The following is a 14,061-nucleotide window of genomic DNA, read 5'->3' as shown; positions in this document are numbered from 1 at the left end:
TGGAAGACAGTAAAATGAAAACAAAGGAGTAACTGCAATAAAATGATAGAGATAGTTTGGAGAGAGAGAGAGAGAGAGAGAGAGAAGGAGTGTGTGTGTGTGTGTGTGTGTTTTCTCCCACATTCCCATGCACTGGGCAATCAGAAAACATACATCTAAGCTCTGACAAACATTTGACCAAAGCGTTTAAATCAGAGATTATCACCAAAGTATGGAATTGTCAGATTCTATTTTTATTTCATCAGTGCATTCCATCCACTGTATGTTGCAGATATAGAGCACTCAGGCCCATTTTATGACCCGTGACAAAATGGAATAGAGATTCTGGCCACCCATCAGGTAAAATGCCTCCAACAAGTGTCAGTAAGAGCTGGTTTCTGGATTTCAAACCCTTAACCTTTTGAGTCCCAGCTGGAGCTGATAATGTACTAATTGTTGCTTCATCTGGGGGGACTAACATAAACTATTTCATTAAATCCAGAAACGTTATGAAAATATGATTCTCGTGTGCCCTGTGCTAAAAGTCATGTGATGGTACTGAGATCCTCACGGCCTCAACACCTACCCAGAAAACATATTTTGGACCAGAATACTACCTGTGACAGCACTACAGTGTACATCCCTCATCCTCAGTATCGATTCCTGTTGCCGTCATTGACACGTGATTTGAGGAAAGGGTTGATTTCTCAGTTGAAAACCATCAACATATGAGAAAAAATATATATAGATGTGAATATATTTTGTGTGTCAACCTAGAGCACAAAAAACATGTGCTGTTTTGCATTTAGGATTTTACCATTTGCCCATGAGGGACTCTCATGAGTCCCCATGCTTCTGTCTTTGACACAGACTTCCCCTAAACCAGGAACAAACAGAGCAAAGTGAGAACATAAGCACAAGAGACACAACTGCACATAGTTGTAATAAAATAGAAAATTGAAAATGGGATGTGTTTAGAGAAAAGAACAGACTGAAGCATTCTGCATCCAGGAAAATGATGCTTTGTTTCCACAGGACTCTCCAAACCCTGCCCCCTACACATGAAGAAGGCTGCGTTTACTAGAAATAGTGCATTGTTTCCAAGATTCCTCTGCTGAAAAATGGTACAAAATGCTCTGGCTACTTCCCCAAGCCATAAATTCTCTTGCTGAGCTCTCTGAGGTTTCAAGATGGTGAGGTTATCTGCAAGGAAAGAGCACAGAAGGCAGTCTATTTCCTCTTCCCATATGTGGCCTCCTTCCCTCCTCAGAAAGCTGAAGTATTTACATTTCTATCAGCCTTTACACCGGGAAGAGGTGCTCTGTGTGATGTTAACCTATCAAAGGGAGAGGTTATAAAGAAGAACAGAAAGAAAACACAGTAGTCCCCCTTATCTGCAGGGGACTGTGTTCCAAGACCCCCAGTGGATGCCTGAAACCGTAGATAGTACCGCCCTCTGTGTACAATATGTTTTTTCCTATACATACATACCTATGATAAAGTTTAATTTATAAATTAGGCACAGCAAGAGATTAGCAACAATAACTAATAATAAAATAGGACAGTTATAACAATATACAATAATAAAAGTTATATAAATGTGGTCTCTCTCTAGCGCTCTCTCAAAATATCTTATTGTACAAATGTAATGCCTTTTCCGTCTTAAGTAAGTACTTGCCACTAACTGTGGCTGTTAACTTTTTCAGTTTGAGGCATGACAGCAAAGCTAGCATGAATTTCTTTTTTCTTCTTTACAACTTAGAGACAGAAGATTTATTCTTACAATACATCTCAGCAACCTCAGCACAGGATTGTTTTTCTTCCCTTATTAAGTCCTGAACTTTCAACTTTTCACTTAAAGGAAGCACTTTAAGGCTTCTCTTTGGCATATCCAAATTGTCAACGTCACTCCTCTTGCAGTTTGGGGTCATTATTAAGTAAAATAAGGGTTATTTGAACACAAGCACTGCAACACCTTGACAGTCAATCTGAAAACCAAGATGAGTACGAAGTGACTAGCGCTAAGGAATGTGATGGACAAAGTGGTGATTCGCAGGCGGGTTGGAGCCAGATGGCACAAGATTGCATCATGCTACTCAGTATGGAGCACAGTTTAAAACTTATGAATTGTTCATTTCCGGAACTTTACAGTTAATATTTTCGGAGTGCAGTCGACCTCAGGTAAGTGAAACCATGAGAAGTGAAGCCACAGATAAGGGAGGAACTACTGTATATACCCAAAGCCATTGAAATATGGTGGATTTCCCAAGCAGTACATTTTTATGAAGGAGGAAATCCAATAATGGAAGTAGATGTTGGGGACCCCAACCAGGGCAGAGAGAAGGGAAAAATCATAGTTCGCCCTTGTGGACATAATCTATGCATCACAATATCCTATGCACCTTGTAGGTATTACATCATTCAATCCTCATAACAGCCTATGGGCTTAGATCTTTTTTTTTAGTGCCCATTTTACAGGTGAGAAACTGAGTGTTAAGTAACCTGCCTAAGGTCACACTACTTGTAAATGGTGGAGGTCAGATCTGACTGCAGGCAACCTATCTCTGGAGCCCCGAATGTTAACCTTGTTAAGAAAAAACCACAGGCCCAAAATGGCATCACTCATGCTAAAGCCCACGGAACGAAACCTAGATTTAATACGTGACCTAATTGCAGTTTTGACCTTCCCCAGGAAAGTAATCTTAATCAGCCACTCTGGAATTTTCTGGTCAGTACCAATGAGGTAATCTGGTTTATGGGCCTCTTCCTCCACCCACACCCAATACACACACACACACACACACACACACACACACACACACACACACACACACACAGAGGAAGAAGAGGTAATCCACATGAGAGACATTCGCCCTTCCCCCCAAAGAAGGTGACTGGCCTGAAACAATTCTTTCTCTTCTTTTGCTAGTCACTTCCTTGCCCCAGCCTCCTCCTATAACCACCCTCCACCTCCCCCCTGCCATTTTGAACAACTCCTCAGAGCGACCTTCTGTTTACTAGATGGGATAACGCCTGATTCATGAATTGTTGAATAAAGCCAACTCGATTTTCAAATTTACTCAGTTGAATCTTGTTTTTTTAACAACATCTACACTTTTCCTCTTTCTATTTCTACAATACGAGAGATGACATCAGACTCTGCTATATGGCTTGGGAAATAGGGAGCTCCTTTTTGTCTCCAGGCAATTTCGGTAGAGGCTAGGAAGAAAGGTTTTCCTGTGTCTCTGTCTCAGTTAAAGTGCCATGACGGAGCAGCAGATCACACAAAAACCAGGAGTACTCTTGAGGGATTATTTGATGCCGCTTCTGATAGCAAGAAACAGTGATAAATATTAAATTGGGGGCAGTGATTTCATTCCCTGGGATCTGGGCGCAATTTCTTGTAGCATATGTTTTTCACCTTTGCAGCCCTAAAATATTTCTTTCAAAACATTGACTTCACTATGATCAAATGAGGGTAGCCCATAAATATGATATTGAATGATTTATCTATATGGAAAATTGTTTACAAGACTCTACAGTGAACAGAACATTTGTTTAGATATTGAAATAAGTGGACTTCAAGGGAAGACATGTTCATGAAGTAAATAAAGGAAAAAGCAAATAATAAAAGGAACATAATTTTGATATTTTTCATTTGTGACTTATTTTGTACAGTAGTTTAAAAAATACTTGTTGAAACAGCATACAATGCAATAACAAAAAAATGAACAACCCAATCAAAAAATGGGAAGAAGACCTAAATAGACATTTCTCCAAAGAAGATATACAGATGGCCAACAGGCACATGAAAATATGCTAATCACTGCTAATTAGTAGAGAAATGCAAATCAAAATTACAATAAGGTACAGACTCCACATGAGTCAGAAGAGCCATCATTAAAAAGTCTACAAATAAATGCTGGAGAGGGTGTGGAGAAAAGGGAACCCTCCTACACTGTTGGTGGGAATGTAAATTGGTGCAGCCACTATGGAGAACAGTATGGAGGTTCCCCAAAAAACTAAAAATAGAGTTACCATATGATCCAGCAATCCCATTCCTAGGCATATATCCAGACAAAACTATAATTCAAAAAGATACACACACCCCTATGTTCATAGCAGCATTATTCACAGCAGCCAAGACATGGAAATAACCTAAATGTCCATCAACAGATGAATAGATAAAAAAGAGGTGGTACATATATACAATGGAATACTACTCGGCCATAAAAAAGAATGAAATAATGCCATTTGCAGCAACATGGATGCAAATAGAGATTATCATACTAAGTGAAGTAAGTCAGAAAGAGAACGACAAATACCATATGATATCACTTGTATGTAGAATCTAAAATATGACACAAATGAACTTATCTATGAAATAGAAACAGACTCAGAGACATACAGAACAGACTTGTGGTTGCCAAGGGGGATAGGGGGTGGGGAGGGATGAATTGGGAGATTGAGATTAGCCAATGCAAACTATTATATATAGAATAGATAAACAATAAAGACCTATTGTATAGCACAGGGAACTACATTCAATGTCTTGTGATAAACCATAATGGAAAAGAATATGAAAACGAATGTATATATATCATAACTGAATCACTTTGCTATACACTAGAAAATAGCACAACATTTTAAATCAACTATACTTCAATAAAATAAATTTCTTTAACATCTTTATTTGAGTATAATTGCTTTACAATGTTGTGTTAGTTTCTGCTGTATAACAAAGTGAATCATCTCTATGTATACATATGTCCCCATATCCCCTCCCTCTTGCATCTCTCACCCACCCTCCTTATCTCACCCCTGTAGGTGGTCACAAATCACCAAGCTGACCTCCCTGTGTGATACAGCTGTTTCCCACTAGCTATCTATTTTACATTTAGTAGTGTATATATGTCAAAACTACTCTCTCACTTCTTCTCAGCTTACCCTTCCCCATGACCATGTCCTCAAGTCCATTCTCTACGTCTGCGTCTTTATTCCTGTCCTGCCCCTAGGTTCATCAGAACCATATATATATATTTTTACATTCTGTATATATGTGTAAGCATATGGTATTTGTTTTCCTCCTTCTGACTTACTTCACTCTGTATGACAGACTCTAGTTCCATCTACCTCACTACAAATAACTCAATTTCATTTCTTTTTATGGCTGACTAATATTCCATTGTATATATGTGTCACATCTTCTTTCTCCATTCATATGTCGATGGACAACTAGGTTGCTTTCACGTCCTGGCTATTGTAAATGGTGCTGCAATGAACATTGTGGTACATGACTCTTTATGAATTATGGTTTTCTCAGGGTATATGCCCAGTAGTGGGACGGCTGGGTCATATGGTAATGCTATTTTTAGTTTTAAAACAAACCTCCATACTGTTCTCTATAGTGGCTGTATCAATTTACATTCCCACCAACAGTGCAAGAGGGTTCCCTTTTCTTCACACCCTCTCCAGCATTTATTGTTTGTAGATTTTTTGATGATGGCCATTCTGTCTGGTGTGAGGTGATACCTCCTTGTAGTTTTGATTTGCATTTCTCTAATGATTAGTGATGTTGACCATCCTTTCATGTGTTTGTTGGCAATCTGCTGAAGATATGTTGGCATATCTTCTTTGGAGAAATCTATTTAGACCTTCTGCCCATTTTTGAATTGAGTTGTCTGTTTTTCGATATTGAGCTGCATGAACTGCTTGTATATTTCAAAGATTAATCTTTTGTCAGTTGCTTCGTTGGCAAATATTTTCTCCCATTCTGAGGGCTGTCTTTTTGTCTTGTTTATGGTTTTCTTTGCTGTGAGAAAGCTTTTAAGTTTCATTCGGTCCCATTTGTTTTTGTTTTTATTTCCATTTTTCAAGGAGGTGGGACAAAAAGGATCTTGCTGTGATGTATATCTTACTTCTCCTCTTTCATTTTTAATTCTATTCATTTGAGTGTTCTCCCTTTTTTCCTTGATGAGTCTGGCTAATGGTTTATCAATTTTGTTTATCTTCTCAAAGGACCAGCTTTTAGTTTTATTGATGTTTGCTATCATTTCCTTCACTTCTTTTCCATTTATTTCTGATCTGATCTTTATGACTTCTTGCCCTCTGCTAAATTTGGGGGTTTTTTGTTCTTCTTTCTCTAATTGCTTTAGGTGCAAGGTTAGGTTGTTTATTTGAGATGTTTCCTGTTTCTTAAGGTAGGATTGTATTGCTATAAGATTCCCTCGTAGAACTGCTTTTGCTGTATCTCATAGGTTTTGGGTCGTCGTGTTTTCATTGTCATTTGTTTCTAGGTATTTTTTGATTTCCTCTTTGATTTCTTCAGTGATCACTTCGTTATTAAGTAGTGTATTGTTTAGCCTCCATGTGTTTGTATATTTTACAGATTTTTTCCTGTAATTGATATCTAGTCTCATAGTGTTGTGGTCGGAAAAGATACTTGATACAATTTCAATTTTCTTAAATTACCAAGGCTTGATTTGTGACCCACGATATGGTCTATCCTGGAGGATATTCTATGAGCACTTGAGAAGAAAGTGTATTCTGTTGTTTTTGGATGGAATGTCCTATAAATATCAATTAAGTCCATCTTGTTTAATGTATCATTTAAAGCTTGTGTTTCCTTATTTATTTTCATTTTGGATGATCTGTCCATTGGTGAAAGTGGGGTGTTACAGTCCCCTACTATGACTGTGTTACTCTCAATTTCCCCTGTTAGCATTTGCCTTATGCACTGAGGTGCTCCAATGTTGGGTGCATAAATATTTACAATTGTTATATCTTCTTCTTGGATTGATCTCTTGATCATTATGTAGTGTCCTTGTCTCTTGTAATAGTCTTTATTTTAAAGTCTATTTTGTCTGATATGAGAATTGCTACTCCAACTTTCTTTTGTTTTCCATTTGCATGGAAAATCTTTTTCCAACCCCTCACTTTCAATCTGTTTGTGTCCCTAGGGCTGAAGTGGGTCTCTTGTAGACAGCATATATATGGGTCTTGTTTTTGTATCCTTTAAGCCAGCCTATGTTTTTTAGGTGCAAGGTTAGTTTTGTAGATTGCTTTGGGAGGTATAGTCATTTTCACAATGTTGATTCTTCCAATCCAAGAACATGGTATATCTCTCCATCACGATATATCTCTCTCATCCAGCATTTAATCCATTTACATTTAAGGTAATATCGATATGTATGTTCCTATTACCATTTTCTTAATTGTTTTTGGTTTGTTTTTGTAAGTCTTTTGCTTCTCTTGTGCTTCCTGCATAGAGAAGTTCCTTTAGCATTTGTTGTAAAGCTGGTTTGGTGGTGCTGAATTCTCTTAGCTTTTGCTTGTCTGTAAAGGTTTTAATTTCTCCGTCGAATCTGAATGAGATCCTTGCTGGGTAGAGTAATCTTGATTGTAGGTTTTTCCTTTTCATTACTTTAAATATGTCCTGTCACTCCCTTCTGGCTTGCAGGGTTTCTGCTGAAGGATCAGTTGTTAACCCTATGGGGATGCCCTTGTATGTTATTTGTTGCTTTTCCCTTGCTGCTTTTAATATTTATTCTTTGTATTTAATTTTTGGTAGTTTGATTAATATGTGTCTTGGCGTGTTTCTCCTTGGATTTATCCTGTATGGGAGTCTCTGTGCTTCCTGGACTTGATTATTTCCTTTCCCATGTTAGGGAAGATTTTGTCTGTAATCTCTTGAAATATTTTCTCAGACCCTTTTTTTTTTTCACTTCTTCTAGGACCCCTATAATTCGAATGTTGGTGCAATTAATGTTTTCCCAGAGGTCTCTGACAAGACTCTGAAGAGCCAGTCATCTGACTCTGAGGTTTCCTCTGTTGTAAATCTTTTTGACTGAAAAGCTCTTGAAAAACAAAACTCATTAGAGAGTTAAGGTAATGGTTCTCCTCCAAAATGTCTACTGTTCACTTTTATTGCTGTGTTACTGCCAGCAATATTGAGAGTGCTGCGTCACTCCAGCAGAAAATGGGTGGATCAGTGTCTTCCCCAGAGATAAATGAAGCAACAATGTGTTAAAAAGCTCTTGGTTTCAGGAGGTGAACAGTTGGATCTTTAATTACAAAGGACTGAAATCCATTACAACACAACGGGGAGGGTGTTTAATTTGCAGAAAGAGAGAAATATCTGAGTTTTGTGACTTAAATGACCTTAACACAAAATCCCAACAGGCCCCACTTCTGAAGGGCAATGTACAGCCTCTACTCTGAACACACAGACAGGCTATAGGATAAGAAATTTCTTCCTCTTGAAAAATTGAATGAGAAAAGGATGACACATAATCTCACTGTTGTCTGCAAGATTTACTCTCACGAGTTCTGCTTTATAGTTCAGTGAAATGCTTAAACCCTAACTTGTTTGTAGAAATAGAGCTATATAAGAAAGCAAGTGGGTATTGTATGGAATTTCTGGTTTTTTAACTTTGCTTTCTTTTCAAAGTATGTCACTTCTCTGTTTTTGTTTTGTTGGATTTTTGGGGATTTTTTGAAGAAAGCAATATGCTTTTATCTTAAACAAGTGTCAATAGTTTGCAGAGTCCCCTACGTTATTAAGGACACAAAGAATGCTGTGAAAACATCTAACTCTCTTTACCCCAAGTTCTGAGGATGTCACTGCTACTGTGAGCCTCTGGTAAATAGTATTAAAGCTTTTGCTTCAGCAAGGTCTTGGTCCTCAGCTGAACAAACAGAAACAGGCTCCTCATGAGATTCCTATAGTATTCAACATCCTCGTTAAGTAATTCTAAAGGAATCCAAAATGGCATTCATTATGCATTGTAATATTTGGTGTTATGAGATCATTGAGAGATAGAGACAATCATTTCTAATGCTTGCTGTTTCCTTCCACAGGGAAAGCAGAGAGACATCAATTAGTTTAACATTCAGCCCTATGACAACTCCTCATTCACCTTCCCCCAGGAAAAAGGAATAATTAAACACCGTAAGTGTGCCAGAGGCTCGACCCCTGCTGCCCTCGTCCTCCCGGCTGCAGACCACTCAGATGGAGTACCCAGCATGCTCTATGAGAACTCAATGGAATTTCATTTTAAGTTGATTCAACAAGAACTCCATACCACCTCCCTCCAACCACCCCTCTTCTCTTTCAAGGAAATTTTGATCTCGAATATGCTCAAATTTATTTTACAGACAAATCTAAAAACTACTTTTAAATGATGGTTCCAAAACACATTTTGTCAAGCATTTTCAAAGAAATTATTGTTTGCCTACCTTGTTTAATTTACAATTTTAAACAAAATAAAGTATTTAAAGTCCACATTGCAAAAGTCCATAGAATTTACATGTGTTATTTCTTTAAAAAGAGAAAGAACACAGAAAAACCTGTAGACAAATGTTCATAGCATTTGTCATTAACTTTATTTGCAATAGCCAAAGACTGAAAACAAACCACATGTTTTCTGATGGATGAATGGTTAAATAAACTGTGATACATCCATACCATGGAATACTACCCACCAACAAAAAGGAATGAATTATTGATACACAGAACAACTTGGAAATGTCATCAAGGGAAATGTGCTGAGTGAAAAAAGCCAAACCAAAAGGTTACATATCATATGATTCCATTTATATAATCTTCTTGAAACAACAAAGTTACAGAAATGGAGAAGAGATTAAGGATTGCCTGGGGTTAGGGATGGGAGGAAGGTTGGATGTAGTTATAAAAGGGTAACATGAGGGATCCTTGTGATAATATGACTGTTCTGTATCTTGAATGTAGTGTTAAATACACCAACCTGCACATGTGACAAAACTGCATAAAACTAAACACACACACACATACACATGAGTACAGCTGACCCATGAACAAATGGGTTTGAACTGCATGGTTTACTTACACCTGGATTATTTGCAATAAATACAGTATGTACTACACGATCAGCAGTTGGTTGAATCCGAGGATGCGGGACCTCCTTGGATACAGAGGGTTGACTATAGAACTTGAGAATCCTAGATTTTGGTACCTGTGGTGGGTCCTGGAACCAATCCCCCGCAGATATCAAAGGACAACATGTAAAAATGGGGAAATCTGAATAAAATCAGTGGATCGTATCCTGGTTATAATATTGTGGTACAATTTTGCAAGTTGGTGCCACTGGCAAAAGTGGGTAGAGTACACAGGATCGCTTAATGTTATTTCTTACAGCTGCACCCAAATCTAAAATTGTCTCAGAGTAAAAAGTTTGAGGGACAAGGAGGAAAAAATAAAATATACTTTCTTCCTTATAGGGCTGATCCATATCATGATCAGATATCAATTTTGGAACCATAGAAAAAGAGGTTTGCAAAAGTGAAGGACAAAGTACATCCAGTTCTCTAGGTAAAGTTCTTTCTCTGTTGCACAGTATATTTTACATATATACAATTATGTTTGTTTGTGGATCTTCTAAGAGAGAGTGGCTTAGACTTTTTAAAAACCTTTTTACAATTCTGATTTTCAAACTATTTCGTTTATGTTTTTATTTTATTTGGAATCAGTTAAATAAAAGCATTTTCATGATTTTACCATGAGAGTCATTATAGCTTTTATTTTCATCTATGATCCTTGTTTAGAGCTACAATGGCATATAGAAAGGTGGAATTCTTTCTTTACCCTATCAAACTGATCTTTCACTCAAATTTTTAAGACAGAGTTATCTCTATTCCCTCATGACACTACTAAAAACATGCACTTTTCTTTATTCAGAAAATAACATGGGAGAGACAAGCCATTCCAAGTCCATGGTTTATCTCATGTACCTACCTTGAACACTATGAGGCTAGTGAACTAGGATATTTTAATTACTAGAATTGATTTTAAAGAAACTGAGTTGATTTTAAGGCAATTTATTGTAAATTTGAGTTCCCCAAATCCTGTTTCTGAAACTCAAGTAAAAGCAGACTTTTATCTTTAATAACCAACCCAAGATTATGTACTGAGTCTTTAATACTCAAAATAATCATTCAATTAGTGCATTTTACTTCTTTTATCTATTTGTGATGGCTATATCTTTAATTAACTAGAAGGACGAACAGAACTAAATCCAGGTCAATTATCACAATTTATGTACCTTGATTAGTGCATGAACAGAAACAGGACTAAAAGCACTCACGGTGATCTAATTTCAAATAATAAGAGACAAATTAGATAATCTAAACAACAGTCTCAACAGGAAACTAGACCTATTAAAAATGTAAGAATAAGACTCAAAATTCTAAACCCAAGGGGCAGTTTAAGTGATCACCATTTTTAAAAGACTGTACTTAATTCTATTTTCTGTTTATCTCTAATTAAAATAAACTTTTTTTTTCCCTGAAAAGCAAAGAATGAGGAAAAGAGCATCATGTACATGTCATTTAGGGATGTGAGAAAAGAGAAGATGTATTATTTGCTGAATGATTATATACTGAATCATTCTAAATAATATTCTCAACATTGTGGTGAAGCACTGCCTACTCTTTCTGTCCAGTTCTTTTCTGTTTCAGTTGCTGAATTCCTTCTGTGTTTAATATTTATGTCCTCCTGGAATTGTTATTGCTCCAACCTGCAGCCTTAATTGCCTCCATATTGTTTGAGGTTTCTATCTTATTATCAATTTCCTTTTAGTTGATGACTGTTTTACCTACTGGTCAATCCCAATGAAACACCAGCCTATAAGATCCCCCTCTCTTTGTCAGCTGACAAATTAATCTGCAAATCTGATTTCAAAAGCAACAGTTTACAAAACTGATGGACCTTTGCTGTAGACACAAAGATAAATACTTCAAAATCATACATTAATTGGTCGTATCGGTTCTTTAATTTTGGTAAAAATATGTATTTCAGCTTTGCTTGTGACAAGTTTAACTGAGATTGCTACACACATATGTGTGTATCCAATATGGTAGCCACATGTGGCTACTGAGGACTTGATATGTGGCTAGTCCAAATTCATATGTGCTACAGTTATAATACACATGCTAGATTTCAAAGACTTAGTATAAGAAAATGACTAACATATCTCCTTAAAGTTAATAATTTCTTATATTTGTTATAATCTGCTATAATTTATAGAGGAATAAAAATAATCCAGAGTCTCTAAAACTTAATATCACATTGTATAATATACAAACTATAATTATTAGATACATGAAGAAAATGGAAAGTAAGACCCATACTTAAAGGGAAATGCATTTAAAGAAGATTGATCCTGTAATATACCATATGTTGGATTTAGCATACAATGTTCTAAGCTATTGTAATTATATAATTATATAAAATATATCAACGATTTAAAGGGAAATATTAATTTATTAATAAATAGGAAATCCTAGAGTAGAAATATAATTTAAAATATTATAAATTCCAAGACTGAAAAATACAAAATCTGAAAATTTTTAAATCCATTGGATGTTTTTAATAGTGATTAGAGATTGACAGATAGTGAACTTCAAGACAGATAAATAGAAATGATCTAAAGAGCAAAGATTAAAAATTGTTTTTTTAATTTAATAAGCATAAACTCAGGAAACTATGCAACAATGTAAAAAGTTCTAGCATATGTGTAACTGGGTTCTGATGAGAAGAGAGAAAAGGTAGAGTGAGAACAAAAAATATATGAAGAAATAATAGCTGAAAATCTTCCCAATTTGGTAAAAGACATAAATTCCAGAAATTCAGCCAATCCAAAACAAAACAAATGAAAAGAAAATCAGAACGAAGTATATTATAATAAAGATAGTGAAAATCAAACACAAAGTGTAAATTTCAAAAGAGCTACAGAATATGATACACTGCATACACAGGAACAAAAATACAAATAATCATGGGCTTCTACTCAGAAACTTAAAGGGGCCAGGTGACATGACATGACATATTTAAAGTGTATTAAAACAGAAAACATACAAAAACTATCTTCTAAAGTTTAACAGCCAGCAAAGATACCCTTCAAGAATAAGCCAAAACACTTCATTTTCCAGTTGTTTTATATTAGTATATGGAAATACTTTCATTGATTTTTTACACTATGGATTTGCTAAATTCATTTATTGGTTCTACTAGTTTATTGTAGATGGCTTAGGATTTTTGTATTTAAAATATTATGGGGTTTGCAAATAAAGATAGCTTAAATATGTTTATTTGCAAACATTTTTCCCTCTCACTTCTTTTACTTGCCTTTTACCATTAGCCAGGATCTCCAAGGCTAAGAATAGAAGATTATGCCTTGCATGTGGACTTAGGCAGAAAGAATTTCATACCTCATCATTAAGTACACATAATGTTAGATGCAGGTTTTTTTGGTAGCTGTCCTTTATCTGATGAGCCAGGTCTTATACTCTTTGTTTGCTAAGAGGTCTTATCACGAATTCATGTTGAGATCTGTTCAATGACTTTTTTGCATCTATTAACATGATTATATCATTTTCTCTTTTGTTAACGTGCTGAACACCTTGATTGATTTTTAAATGCTAAAACAACATTGCATTCTTTCAAATGCACCCCTCTTGGTCATGATATATTATCTCTCTCTTTTTTTGATACATTGCTAGATTAAATTTGGTAATTTCCATCATGGATTTTCATCTATGTTCATGAGACATATTGGTCTTTAATTTTTTTGTACATGTTTATTTGGTTTTGGTATCAAGGTTATGGTGATTTCTTATGAGGATTTGAGAAATTTTTCCTTCTCTATTTTCTGAAAAAGTTTGTGTAAATTGGTTTTAATTCTTTACCATATGTTTAATAGGGTTCTTCAATGAAACCATATGTGACTGCAGTTTTCTTTGAAGGAGGTTTTTGATAATGCATATTCTAATTTCCTACATTTTTGTCAGTTTTGGTAAGTTATCTTTTATCAATGTATTTATTCATTTCACCGAATTGTATTTATCAGCAGACACTTGGACAGATATTTGCTTATCACTCTTTTAATATCGCAGATTCAGTAGTGATGTCACTCTATCATTTTTTATATAGATCAGTTTTTCTAAATCAGTTTTTCTGGGGTTTCAATTTTATTAATAATTTTAAAGGATAACTTTTGACTGTTGATTTTCTCTATTGTTTGCCCATTGTCTTTCTCTGGGTTTAAT

At 35.7% G+C, this 14,061-nt stretch overlaps 1 long non-coding RNA gene across 1 annotated transcript in view; it reads left to right on the top strand.

The window, feature by feature from the left end:
- Window positions 1–13,808, top strand: part of LOC137214331 (uncharacterized) — a 71,931-nt gene extending 58,123 nt beyond the window's left edge. Inside the window, exons 2-4 of the long non-coding RNA XR_010938854.1 lie at window positions 8,839–8,929; window positions 10,237–10,327; window positions 13,716–13,808. This is a non-coding gene — a long non-coding RNA (uncharacterized lncRNA). The remainder of the gene's footprint in view (window positions 1–8,838; window positions 8,930–10,236; window positions 10,328–13,715) is intronic.
- The last annotated feature ends 253 nt before the right edge of the window (window positions 13,809–14,061 follow it).

The sequence above is a fragment of the Pseudorca crassidens genome, chromosome 20 (assembly GCF_039906515.1).
Source record: "Pseudorca crassidens isolate mPseCra1 chromosome 20, mPseCra1.hap1, whole genome shotgun sequence".
Lineage (NCBI taxonomy): Eukaryota > Metazoa > Chordata > Mammalia > Artiodactyla > Delphinidae > Pseudorca > Pseudorca crassidens.
Note: the sequence above shows the minus strand (reverse complement) of the source record. Positions and strands in the feature narration are given on the sequence as shown.